An 11,246-nucleotide genomic window follows, 5' to 3' on the forward strand; every position below is an offset into this window, starting at 1 on the left:
GTACCACAAACAAATTAGAAAGGCCATAACTCCAGGGAAGGAAAAGGCACAGAAATATACAGGAGGATGATTCTCAAATAGATAATTTAATCACACCTTTTGCAGATGACCTGTATAAACTGGGGGGGGGGGGGGGGGGGGGGGGAAGAAATAAAAAAAGGAGGATCTATTTCCTGAAACACAAAGTGAAGATATTTAAAAAACAAAATCTCCCTTACTTTTCAAATGCTTGGATAAAACTGGAAAGCAAGAATAAACAAAAATAAAATAATTTCTCCATTTCAAATGCTGTAGTCCAATAAGCTTGAAGGGAGCTCAGTGCATTTGAGACCATTCTATTTCACTTTCTACTTGTTAAGGAATAAAATAAAGCTATGGTACAATTTTTGTTTTCTCCAATACACAAGACATTTTATCTGTTCTAGAACGATAACAAGTCTTGTCTTAACTGCAAGGTTATGTGATTGCTGCTACTACAGTTAAACATGGAACACTGCCCTGTGTCAGTGGAATGGTAGGAATGAAAACAATACACCTGAAGAGTTTGTACTCCAGCTGGGGCCACTAAATCAATAGCATGTGAACATAGCATTCTGTGAAACACCCATCACTGGTTACATCTGCTGCATCGAAGTCCTCACAATGCACTTAGAGGGGCTGTGAAACCAGGATCAGTTGTCCAATCCTGACTGTTGTATCAGATGGTAAAGCTGAATATCTCTCTGAGTTCCTAATGGGCTAAACTTTTACTAGTTTAAAACTTAAAAAAGGAAATATTAGGAGAGGGTATTTGTAATTGGTACATATAGTTTCTCTAAAAGTGTGCACAAAAAGCCAACTGGGAGGGTGGATTTATCAGAAGGTTCATAGGAAGTAGCATAAGGCCAGTGGAGTGAAAGACATAAGGTCAGTGACTTGTAAGATTCAGAAGTCCACCTTCCCTGCAAGCTTAACTATTCCCAGAGAATGAAGGAAATGAAAGAAGTAGGCTGCAGTGGACGCTGTTCCTTTCTGCTGAAGCATTTATGACACCTCTCACCTTACAGCTGAATTTATTCTACCCTCATTTCACAGAAGGAAAACAGAGATGTGGAGCAGAGTAAATCAGTGCCCCAAGGGGATAGAGGTGCTTGGTGGCTGAGTTAGGATCCAGGTTAATTTGATTTCCTTAACCTGCAAACAAAGGCTTCTAGCTGCTATGATTAGGTCTGTGCACCTATTCTCATTCTAGGGAGCCAAGTCAAGAACTCTGTGGGGAGCAGACAAGGTGCCCATGCAGTAATTCAGTTTAAGCAATACAGCTATATCAATATCAGTGATAAGATGGGAACAGGTGGGACAAAACCTGCAACACTGAGCCCTCATTTAAAGAGCAGTTGGATAAGAATGCAAGAAAATCTTTCTTGTTAGCATTTCCATGTATTATATAACTGGAAATGAATACTGTTCAAGATGGAGTCAGTAGGTTGTAACTAGTTAGAGAACTATGATCATGCTAATTCTTAAAGTCAGTGATGCAGGATGTTTGTTAATTAGACAGGAAAGATGCTGAGCTAAATGAGCTCAGAGTAGTACTTCCACTGCTCTTCTTGAAATCAATAAGGAGAGGGGGGAGGAAAGGAGACTGTCTTGCCTGACAAACATGTTCTGTTCAAACAAACTGTCATGTGTGCAAGGACAGCACAAGTCTTCCTCCTGACGTGACTGACTCAGCAGAGCCTCCGAGAAAAGCTTTGATGGCATCTTACACCCCAAAACCAAAGCCCTCGTTTGATTTGCCTGTAATTAAAGCTTCCACATCAGCTATCATTTGGCCTTCCCTCTTTTCTGCGTGACATCAAGGTAAGCAATTAAGTAACTATTACAGCTGTTCCCACAGACATGTAAAGCACTGATCTTAGGTAACAGGTTTTGTTAAAATTATTGGACTAGAGTTGTCATCTGTTACTATGTTGCAAAAAACTACATATCTCTTGCATGCAATGTATAATAAAAAGCTTGGTAAAATCCTACAATATACACAACTAAAACAAATCTTTCTTTGTCTACCAGTTGGTAATCTGCTTGTCAAATTAACAGAATCCTGACATGCTATGCAAAGTTTTTGAGGTATTCTTAGTTTAGAAAACATTTTGCCTTTTTGCTGAGATAAGGAGGTGTGTTTTCTGATGGTATTATTATGGTAGCTAATATGAAACCTGTATAATGACTTGACATTTCTTCTGTTCCTGCTGCTTATTCTCCCCACTCGAAACCACATTCTTATGCCATAATCCCCTCAGTGGTCCTGAAGCAACAGGAGCCCTTGAATTCTCAAATGCTGAATCCCATCCCCATGCAAAAGTATTTGACAATAAAAAAAATGAAGTGAGGGAAGGAGAACAAAAATAACTGTCTGCAGAATTGCAGCTCAACAATATACTTTTCAAAATTTACCAGCAGGAGTCAGTAACTCTGTCAGGAAGTTCATCAGTGTGATGAAGTAGGATTACTCCCAAGCAGAAAAATCCTCTTAATAGGCTACCCACTGTTAATAGTAATACACTTGGAAAATTGGTGGTTCCTTTTAGGCTGAAAGAAGATGTGCTCTCTTGCTTGGATTTTTTTTTTTTAAGTTTATTTTGTCTATGCTTTTCTGGGAATATTCACATCAGACACTCTCTTTGCCTTGCCACCCATATCAAACCAGAGAGAACTTGAATGGGATTGCATCACAGATACTGTGGAAGAAGTCTTAGATGAAGGTACATCAAACAAGCCATAATTAACACTCAGACTGGATAAATTCATAACCATGGGTTTAACTAAGAGGCATACTGAAAGTTTATCAATGTAAACAATATTTTCCTCAAATAGAAGAGAATAATCTCCTCCTTCTTCCACTTAACAACAGCAAGAAGAACCTGCATGAACATCACTTTCATTTGGTATTGTTGCAGCAGCTGCAATAGCAGTGTATGAAGTGTTCTAACAGCTGTAGAGTGTATCCATATTGGTAAGTGCCTTTTATTTTCATGAGTATAAATAACATACTTTTTTTTTAACAGAAATGAAAGAATAAAGGGTATCATCACAATTTCCATCAGAGGAAAAGTTGTCAACTACGCTAGGGAAATGGATTAACTGACAGGAGAGCTACAAATATCTCCTGAACTGCACATAATGCCATGAAAGTACATGAGCAATGCTCTGAGAAAGACAGGGAAGAAAAAACTCCACCAAAGCCATTACAGCCATTGCAATAATTCACTAATATTTGGTGTGTGCTGCTCAGTTCCCTCAGTATTCCTCTGACAGAGTGTGAGTAATTTGACTCTCACAAGACCTAAGTAGTCAAACTTGTAAAACTGGCGAGGGTTTGAGCTGGAAGTAAAAAACCCCAATGGTTTGGCACGAAGCTCCACCTGATGAAGGAACGATAAGGTGGCTTTTGGTTGCCCATAGTGGACCTGATCACTGCCTTTTACACTAGTTTACTAAGTTTTGGCATTTGGTCTATCCTAAGTGCCAACAAAGACTCCCTTGCATGGCTCCTCCTCCCCCATTAATTAAAATCCAGAGCTGAGGAATAAATGGGATGCAGGGACTGGCACTGAACTTCAGAAATGGGTGAAGTTCAGTGGTTCCTGAGACACAGAGAAAATCACTGAACCACAGTGTCCTTACTAGCAGCAAATCGCTGTGGTTGAAGTCACTGATGTTCCCATGAAGCTGCAGAAGGGTGGGCAGGTACCTGCAGCTGCACCGTGGAAGAGGTGGCACAAATGTGAGGTATCACCCTGCATGTGCAATTTGAAAGTAACTCGTAGGTGGTGCTGTAAGCCAGAGAACAGCGATGGAAAAATGAAGTTTACCTTGTGCAAGGGGATGTAACTATGTGACTTCTGAGGATGGGCTTTCAGAGGCAATAATGCATCTTCTCTAATGTGCAACTTCCACTGCACGAATTCTAAAAGCCTGCAGACACCTACACTTTTGGGTTCTGAACTTTAAAGTGTAACTCAAGCACAAAGATAATTATATAGACTTTCTTCAAGGCAAAGGATGATAAGTGACTCAGCAAAGCATTTCATTGTTGCAGAATACTACACACACCCCAACAAAAACAAAACAAACTGTGGAGATGAAAATTCTGAAAGAAACATGGAGCTTGGGAAAAGGAAGCTTAATGAGCTACCTCACTACAGGCAGTCTCTGTATATATGATTAGTTTGATGTTTCCTCTCACATTTATTTTAGGAAGGGGAAAAATGACTGTAACTGATTTTCTAAAAGGTGAGCATCAAAGCTTTAAAGTGATGTTATTTCTAACACTGTGTGTATATGCATGGGTGAACAATTAGCAGCTAGCTTTATAATAAGAACAATATTTAAAAAAATAATTAGCAATTAAGTGTCTTGATTTTTGAATAACTGAATTAACATCCTCACAAGAAGCTGTTTTCTGAGGGCTTAGGTCTTTCTTTCCTGGATTATGGATCCTGGCAGCAAGATGAACTGAAACCCAGAATGAATTACAACTTCCAGAAACCTCAACCAAAATACAAGGAAAACCAATAGTCCCAGTTTCAAGGCTTCTCTTCTACATTGTCCTATGCTACATTGAGCTTGTAAAGTAACAGGTAGTAAACAAAATTACTATTCTCAGCTGTATTTCATTTGCCTTTGCAAAGACATCATTTCCTACAACAGAAAAAAGTGAAGCAGCCCCAAGGATCTGGCAGGCAAGTGAAGGATGAATTACTTTTATTGTGATGAACTGAATCTCTTGCAATAAAAAAAAACCATCAGCTTGGTTAAAAATGAGGGAGGCAGCACAAGCTCACTCTGCTGATGCTAGTTAGGTATTTATGCAGTTGTGCTATCTCTGGGTTTCAGAGCTTAGGCTGTCTTTGTGCACTGTAATACACAAACATTGTGTCTCTGGTGTAGATGAGAGTCACAGCAGCCACAAAATCCTGAAGTAGGGGGAGGAGGGAGGAAACTGTGGGCCAGACACAACCACAGACATCTGTATGACATGGCTGTGTTTCCAACTCTGCTGTAAGGAGCTAAGATGTAGACCAAAAGCTACATCCCACGGAGGAGAAAGGAGGACAGAGAACTCAGCAAAAGTCTTTACTGAAATACGATCCATAATAAATTCAAAGCTACTTGATTCTCTAAGTTTCTTCCCCGCCTTCAGTCTGGTTTGCTAGAACTTTTCTTTTGGTCTTTTATTTAGCTATTTGATGGAGATTCCAATAGCACCAGAATTTTTTAATCTTCTCACACATGTTCTTCAGACTTCCTGTGTTATCCAACAGAACTTTCCCCTTTAGGCTGAATTTTACTAGAATAGAATCTGAAATTCAACATCTGCTGGGAGAATTTAAGCATGTCTCAAGCAACATATCTCAGTTTTCTCATCAAATACTGACCTATCTGAAAAAACTTAATTCCTACAGAGAACCTGAACATCTACAGTTCCTTTCAAGTGGTCTTTCTTAGCAGTAAGGAGAGTTCACTTTTACCAGTGTATAGCATTGGTACAAAACCACCCACAACACACATCTAAAGAGAAGAAGCATTATTCTTCCAGAGCTCCAGGGATGATGTTATTAGAGGTCTGATTCCCATGGTAAGTACACTGCAACCTTAATAAACCATGTATTTGCATCAAGGGATTATGTCCATGAGTGCAGGGGAGTGGACTCATTTAATAGTCTTTCTCTATCCCTGAATGCTCTGATCCCTACAGCAATTCTGCACTGCAAAAAAACCCCAAACATAGCTCCAGAATGACAAATTGATGCTTTTCTTCCTTTTAAAACAAGTCACTTCTGATTTTATGGCTACACCAGATGCACTTTCCTCACTTAGATTTAAGGAGGACAAGCTGGTTTTATTTCTCTCTGTTTTTGCCAGAAGCTTTGTATTTTGTGCTGGATGCCTCAGGACAGGACTGATGTAATTCTACAAACTATGGTTGATCTGTTTTGCTTTTGCTGAGCAATAGCTCACAAAAAATAATCTCTATGATTCTGACTGCAGCAATTGGGCAGGATTAGAAAGTCAAAGGTCTGACATGCACAGGCCTGTACCTTTGTCTTTGATTCTCTGCGCCTCCATTATCAGATAATCTTCCCTTTGAATTTTAGATAAATAACTCCTTGCCCCTTTTTTCTTGGCATAACTAATGCAGTTTTACCCCCTCTGCATGAACGAAAATACATTCAGAACTACTACCGTGAAAATAAAGCAGTCCCCTTATGTTGGCTTAAGGTGCTTGATCTGAAGAGCCTCTCAGGACTGACAGCTGGCACTAGTTAAGGACTTCCTGGCAGTCTCAGACGAGCTGCCAGTGGCAGAAGGAACTGAAGACTCACTGCTCTCATGCCTCCAGAAAGGTTCTCACTTTCTACAGTAATGCAAGGACATACTAGTACATGCAGGCAGGGTCATCATGGCTAGGCTTCGCGAACAAAGATTTAGGAAGGCTCTATCCACATTTGTTACAAGCACCCTGGTGGCTAATGAGGCCAATACAAGATAGACATATCCGGTTGCAAAAGGCACAGCAGAAAGACTCCTTAGCTGGTATATTCTGCAAGGCTCGATTCTTTCTGCCTTGTCTTTTCTCCTCGAGAGTGATCCTGTGTGCGTTCTCAAAGGAAACAGCAGCGTTATAGATGGTGTGTCTCCAGACCTCCCGATTGGAGGCCAGAGTAGACCAGTTATGGTGATCAATATGGCCGAGGCTGAGATGTTGTTTCAGGGAGTCCTTGTATCTTCTCTTTGGGGCTCCTCTCTTGCGGCAGCCGGTGGCAAGTTCACCATAAAACAGGATCTTAGGGAGACAATGGTCCTTCATCCTGGAGATGTGCCCTGCCCAACGCAGCTGTGTTCTCAGCAACATGGCCTCAATACTTGTGACTGCTGCTTGTTCTAGAACAGACGTATTGGTCACATAATCTGACCAGTGGATGTTAAGGATTGTACGGAGGCAGCATTGATGGAAGCGTTCTAGGAGACGCAGGTGGTGGCGGTAGATGACCCATGATTCAGATCCGTATAAGAGAGCAGACAGCACTATGGCTCTGGAAACACTGATCTTGGTACTTTTCTTCAAGTGTTTATTACACCATACTCTTTTATGGAGTTTTCCAAAAGCACTATATGCCTTTGCTAACCTGTTGTCTATCTCCCCATCAGTCTTACCATCTGAGGAGATGAGGCTACACAGTGCCACCAAATTAATTGTCCAGAACACAGTTTAAGCCTTTTCCTCTTTACAAATTCAAAGTTCTCCATCTCCTCAGTGAAAAGTATTCTAGATTTGTCCTATAATGGAGTCAGGCAGCCACATGCAGAATTTTGCTCCAGAACCATATCTGTCCCCAGGAATGTAAAAATCCCTCAGTAATGTAATTTCCCTTGGTGTCCTTGCTTTTGATAAGTGTCTCAGTAGAGGAAAGTGAGACTTCACAGACTTATACTTCTGCAGATCCTAAAAAAACCTCTTTTCTTGCATAGTGAATATTCAGTTAGAATGGAAATTGTGGAGCACATACAGAGATACTTCTGTGATACTCAAGTGGCTCAGTCCTTTAATCACTGACCGGTTCTGATTTTCCCCAAACTACTGATTCCTTCTATTCTGATTTAGCACAGAAACTACTATATTCTTTCTTTAACTCACAAAGGAAGCTCACAGACCTTCAAGACAGATTCTATTTTTCCCAACTATTTCTGTTCCTGTTGTTTTCCTCACTTTCTAAAAGTTCATAGCCAATCTCTCAAACATTATTCCCTCCCTCCGGTCCCTCGCTCACTCAGAGTGAAATTAGCCCTTTGAGCTAAGGAGACTGAAACATCCTTCTGCAGTCCTAGTCCGGCTTTCTCGCTCAAAACATTCTTTTCTCAGCTTTAGCCCTCAGGTAGGTGATGTGATGCATTTACGTCTCTGCTTTTTTCCCTCCATTTTTATTGTTGCCTGCAATTCCTACAGACCTTCTACAAACACCAGGCCTCAGAACATCTCAGTTCCAAGCTGATGTAAATACAATTTGTCTTAAGGAACTTCACAGCTTTGCTATAACTTCCTGATTTCAAGGGTTAAAAGTGCCTTCCCCTATTCCTTTCATATTTTTTTCTCAAATATTTTCTTTCTTCCTATTATTACTGGATTCTGACAGCAGTTGTCCTATTTTATATCATGTTTTACAGCCAGGTATCCTCTCTTAAAATTCAAAAGAGGTGGTGAATAGCTTTCTCAGCAGTAAATGCCTGGGGATGTACTGTCACCTCTTTTATTCTTCAGTCTGGGAGGGCTGCAGTGTCACAGTTCCCCACTCAGTAAACTGCAAGATTTGTCAATCTTGGAAACAATTCTATTGATTTTATTTATTCTGGAGGTAAGGAGTATGATACTCTTAATTTATAAAAAATATTCTGCTTTTATTTTTGGTTGTTAAGGTGAGTGATCTGTTCCATACACTATATATTCTACTACATTATAGACAGGAAGGATGGAAGAACCTGTCTTCTGTTTCACACTATTTCTTCACCTGGCTCTGTAGGTATTTAGGATTCAGGGACTGCTGCAGAGGGCTAGTTAATTTAATTTGGGGTGTTTATTTTTCTGTTAAATAATCTAAATAATTACGAAAGTATCAGAGCACTAGAGAAAACAGTCCCTCATACTAGTATAAGATGACAGAAATAGCTCAACCATCAGTCAGGAGGAGGGAAGAGCAGAAAATATCCCTCAGACTTTGCTAATACTTAGCTGTCATGATAGTAGTTTTTTTGTTCTCCTATACTGCCACATCATACCCCATACAAAAAATAATACCCTGCTGATCTACATACTCTTAGTATAATTTTGATTGGACTTGCTTCCAACAAAACTATTATTTGGTTAACTACCACAACAGCTACAAGGACAATGTTTGTGCAGAGGGAAAAAAAATAAGTCCAAACATTTCCTTTCTATGCAGAGGTTTTCCTGATTTCTCACCTTTTTAACTGTGTTATTTTTTCTCTTAGGTTCTTACCCATTAGAAATCTTGGCCTTCATAATGAAACCCCTTGTATTTGAGACAAAATCTGAACATATGAAGCAATCACATTGTACAGGTTCAGAAAGAAGGAAAAGAGAAGCTAAGATGCATATGTAAATCTCAGGTTTTCTTCTGGGATTTCTTGGAATACAAAAATAAAAATAGATTTTTTTTTTAAATTATCCAAGAACTTGTACAATACACTTCCATTGCTTTAGCCATCTGAACTGCAGAAAGAACTACCAGCACTGTGATAACAATACATAAGAGGTGAATGACCATCAGCATTTGAACTCAGAATGATGATCATCCCAGTTCTTCAGCACTGAGAACAGGAAGAGAAACATAATCTCTACAGAAAGCACTTTTGAGAAATATAGCTGGCGCATCCTCACCTGTCATCTGACTGACCTTCTGGTGGGCTTTAGGGCTCCATCCCACACACTTGGATTTAAGGTACAGATGTATCAGACTACAAATGATCCAAGTTTGACTGTGCTTGACAGATTGCAGGCAAACACCTGTGCAAACATCATCTTCCCAAGTAAGCAATTTTATATGGATGGGTTGGATGTACCACAGTGTTACATAGTCTTTAAATGAAAGGCAGCAGTGAAGACAACATCTGCTGCAGGATAATGCAGAATTACATACTCCAGCCAGCTCCAAATCTATTTCCCTAAAACATCAGGAGTAAAATTTTAACCTCTGAAGTCACAGCAGTTACACTTTGGCTTAATCCAGCATTTAGCCATTGGTTAGGGTAAATATTCTTAAAACAAATCCAAACATAAAAAATATTAAAAAAAAATTAAAAAGAACTTTGAAGGCGTGTTTTTTTCTTATATCATCTATAGTTTTTCAGGTTGCTTTGCCTGCTGTCATATGAAGTCTATATATTTCCTAAAATTGTTTTCTTCCTTTGAGAGTGCATACACTGATTTGTTGTACTGTTTCCCTATATTTATTCATTTATGAGAAGTTTATGAGAAGTGGCTGAAGGATTTAACCACACAAATCTCTTTGGCTCTCAATGGGATTTGTTTTCCAGAATTCTCTAGAGGCTTTTGAAAACTCTAAAACCCCAGTCCTACAATAAGTCTGCTTTGTGTTCTATTGTATTTTTATTTCACAATCGTTCTACTGAACTGGCTTACAGGCATGCATATTTGCTGATCAGCACATTTTAAGGAATCCCAGAGAATACACATAAAATTCACTGTCTTCTGTAAGGTAGTCATAAATCCCAACAACAGAATGTTTATGTGTCTTATTCTGCCCCAGCTCACATGTAAGTAAGTACACCAGAATTCAGGGAACTGACCCTGAAGGATCTGCAGAAGCCAAGAGTGAGTGGGAGAAATGTTGCATTGGGTAGTTTTAAATCTCCACTCATAAATCAGAGGAAACCGTGAACTGTTTGGAATAGAATATTAGCTACTTTATTCCCTGTCACACATCAGGGCAGCATTTTGGATCACATTTGCCCTACTGAAAATACTGAATTCCTCAGCTCTACTGAGCATCTCAGAATAATAATACAGAGGAGGCAGATGAGGTGAATCATAAAAGATCAGAAAAGGCCAAATCATTGTACTAACCTTTCAGCTTTCCCACATGACAGTGCTCACCAAGGCTGTGGCACCAGTGCACAAGGTGAAATAGTGGCCAGGTGTGGTGGGGTTGAAAACTTTAAAGATCTCAGCTGGGATCACCCACACAGTGTGCCCAGCGTAGAATATGAAGCCTTTCATTCCTTTGTGTCTCAAGTTTAAAAATTAAGTTGACTGACAGAGTTCAGCCCAGACTCACTGACCTGCCATATCCAGGTTCATGACTAGGTCTATAGAGATTAAATTTTTTTCCCTCTTGAGGCAGAACTGCGTTTTTCTCCGACAAAGCAACATCCTCTAGCACGGTCTGTACATTTGTGAATGGTTGAAAGTCTCTTAAGAGAAAAACATGGAATGAACTGTCCAAATTAATAATTAAACTCAACAGGGTTAAAATAAAAAAAAATGCATTACAGAAATGAGCCTACTGAAGCAACAGTCATCTGAGCCTAGGAAATCATGACTGAGCAAACTGTACCGCTATTGCAAACAACTCCCAGTGACCCTCTCCCATATTTTAGGCAAAAGAAAAATATGCAAACCTGAAGTAAGCTAGTTTTCATGTGAAAAATTTTAAGAGGGTTTTTAT

This window comes from Neopelma chrysocephalum, unplaced genomic scaffold (genome assembly GCF_003984885.1).
Source record: "Neopelma chrysocephalum unplaced genomic scaffold, ASM398488v2 Primary Assembly neopelma1_131, whole genome shotgun sequence".
NCBI lineage: Eukaryota > Metazoa > Chordata > Aves > Passeriformes > Pipridae > Neopelma > Neopelma chrysocephalum.